At 51.1% G+C, this 2,465-nt stretch overlaps 1 protein-coding gene across 1 annotated transcript in view; it reads right to left on the bottom strand.

Moving 5' to 3' along the window:
- The window catches only part of VASH2 (vasohibin 2), a 33,425-nt gene extending 31,230 nt beyond the window's left edge, over nucleotides 1-2,195 (bottom strand). Inside the window, exon 1 of the mRNA XM_035901598.1 lies at nucleotides 2,130-2,195. The gene's annotated coding sequence lies outside the window, so the exon portion shown is untranslated. The remainder of the gene's footprint in view (nucleotides 1-2,129) is intronic.
- Between the last annotated feature and the right edge of the window lie 270 nt (nucleotides 2,196-2,465).

Below are 2,465 nucleotides of genomic sequence, written 5' to 3'. Positions count from 1 at the left end.
TATAAATGCTCCTTTTCTTCAAAGATAAAAAAAACTCCAGGTGCCCAAGTTGCGCACATATGACACAACATGTCGAGGCAGTGGGAGTCCCAGGCCTTTCCCAGCCCTCCACAAAATGGAGGCCCCTGCCCTAACACTGCTGTGGGACAGGACAGAATCCCACAGGGACCACGCTAACGCAGAGGCACATGGCCCTTACTGTAACCTGCAGCAGCCACCGTCACCATGGGGGTCAGGTTTGGACCTCCAGGCAAGGTGCTTCCCTGTGTCCAAGGCCAATGATCATTGTGTCAGCCACTGAGGCACGCTCGGGTAAAGAGAACCAAGGTTTTCCTGATGGCTGGCATGTATCCTATCATCCGTCTGTTAAAGTTACCTCGGCAGGCCTGCCAAGATAGGAGGCACAAATCCCTCCAGATCTCAAACAACAAGGGAGAAGCAGCCATCAGTCTTCCCACACACAGGACAAAGCACTGCTCTTCTTTCCAGTGCCAGGTGGGCAGTACACAGCACCATGCTGCCAGCCACACCAGGCAGCAGAGAGCCACCCACCGCTCCCACTCCCTCCAAACAAAACCCCTTTTTTCCCCAAAAAGAATTACTGCCCCAGCTGCAGGAGCACCGATCCTGGGCATCCAGCTGGCACAGAGCAGAAGCCAGGGTTGCACGATGCCACAAGTGAAGGAAAGGGCGACATTGCTGGGGTTGAGGCTGCAGCCCTCCAGCTACCGGTGCACATCCCAGCACAGCAGCCAGGAGCTGGTGAGGGTTTGTAGCGGGAGGCCAGAGCTGCCGAGAAGAAACGCAGACACAGCACTATAGACCATGAATTTATAAAGCAAGTGAAATTCAGAGACCAGGCAGATGAAAGGGCCTTGACCCAGTACCAGTATTTCCAAGCAGTGGCAGCTCCAGAGACAGCAGAGCCACTGCAGAGCAAGACCTTGCGGCAGAGCTGGAGACTGTCATCCTGTGGCTGGAAACACTGTAGTCTCAGTTCACAGCAGACATCCAGCATGAAGCTCATCTTGCTTGACTCCACTGTGCCTCATTTAATGACCAGAAAGTCATTTTCTGCTAGCTCACCCTGCAAGTACGTTGTTACTTAGCACAGATGAAGCTGGCTGGGTGGAGCCCTCAAAGCTGGTGAGAGGTTTAATTCAGTAAGATCTACAAGCATCGCCAACATCACAGGCCATGTAAAGGATTGCACAGCCCTTCCAAACCAGGACTCCTCACCCTTCCCAGAGCTCAAGCCAAAAGTCAGAGGTGGGGGGTGCAACCAAGGGATGCCTCAGGTTCCAAAATTGCTCCCCTTGCAGACCAGCTGGCTTTTTGTGAGAACTCTTCATCCTGGGAGGGATGCAGCCCTGCACCCCTGCAGCTTGCATTTGCTCCAGTAAGGACAACCTCATCAATACAGTAAGAAGCTACTTACTGCCCTGCGTGTATGATCACTGAGACTAATACCAAGGTGATTAGAGCAATCAAGTGGAGCTTCTCAAGGAGGGAATGAAAACTCTCTCCCATCACTAGGGATTAAGAACAGATCAGATGTAAAAATGGAGCAGTCACACACACCACTAGCTCAGCCTCCACCAACTACCAATGCAAGTGGATTACAAACCATCTTCTCACAGGCACAAGTTTCCCTCATCACCCCCTATCAGCACCACCTGGTCTTTTGCAGGGTGCCACACACCCAGCAGCAAAAGCCAATTAAAAAAAGCTCTACCATCATTTAAGGAACAACTCTCCCCTCGCATTCCTACTCTGACTCAGAAGTTACCATCACAGCTTTAGCAACCCACTACCACTTTATAGCAAACAAACCTGCTCCTAACCTTCATTTGCTCACCTAGCTGTGTTGGCCTTAATAACAACCAGGTGGTCTTCAAACTACCCTCAGACCCTAGAGGTCCCATGCTGAGCCAGCAAAAGTTAGTTAGTCACAGGGGACAGCAGGCCCATCTGCCCTTGAAGAAGTTAATAACTGCGACAGGGAATTTGCTGCCGGACAGTGCTGGAGGAATGCAGTATAACTCTTACAGCACCCTCCACTGATCAGCAACTAGTAACTAACATCAAATGATTTCGCCAAGCAGATTTCAAAACATTTTTCCTCCTACCCGGCTTCAGCACGTGTCACACCGAGTCAGCTTCATGCTTTGGCACCAAGGAAGAAGCCATGGGTGATGCTCTCCAAGGTGCTCTGGCAGGCAGCATTGCCAGCACAGTGGAGCCACTGGCATGTCTCTCACCAGATGCTTTGTCAGTCACTACGGGTATCACCAGTAAAAGTTACGTGCTTTGGAGCTGTGAAATAAGGGAAGGAAATAAAGTCCAGTGTGTGCTTTCCCATCTCTTAACACCAAACAGATCTGCAGGCCGTTTAGACTAGTGTAAGCTGGTCACACTGCTGAAATGAGTTCTGCCTTCTCCCTGCCCCTTTATTTCCTTCCACC

The sequence above is a fragment of the Egretta garzetta genome, unplaced genomic scaffold (assembly GCF_000687185.1).
Source record: "Egretta garzetta isolate BGI_Z169 unplaced genomic scaffold, ASM68718v1 scaffold319, whole genome shotgun sequence".
Taxonomy (NCBI): Eukaryota; Metazoa; Chordata; class Aves; order Pelecaniformes; family Ardeidae; genus Egretta; species Egretta garzetta.
This window is presented reverse-complemented; position numbering and strand designations above follow the sequence as displayed.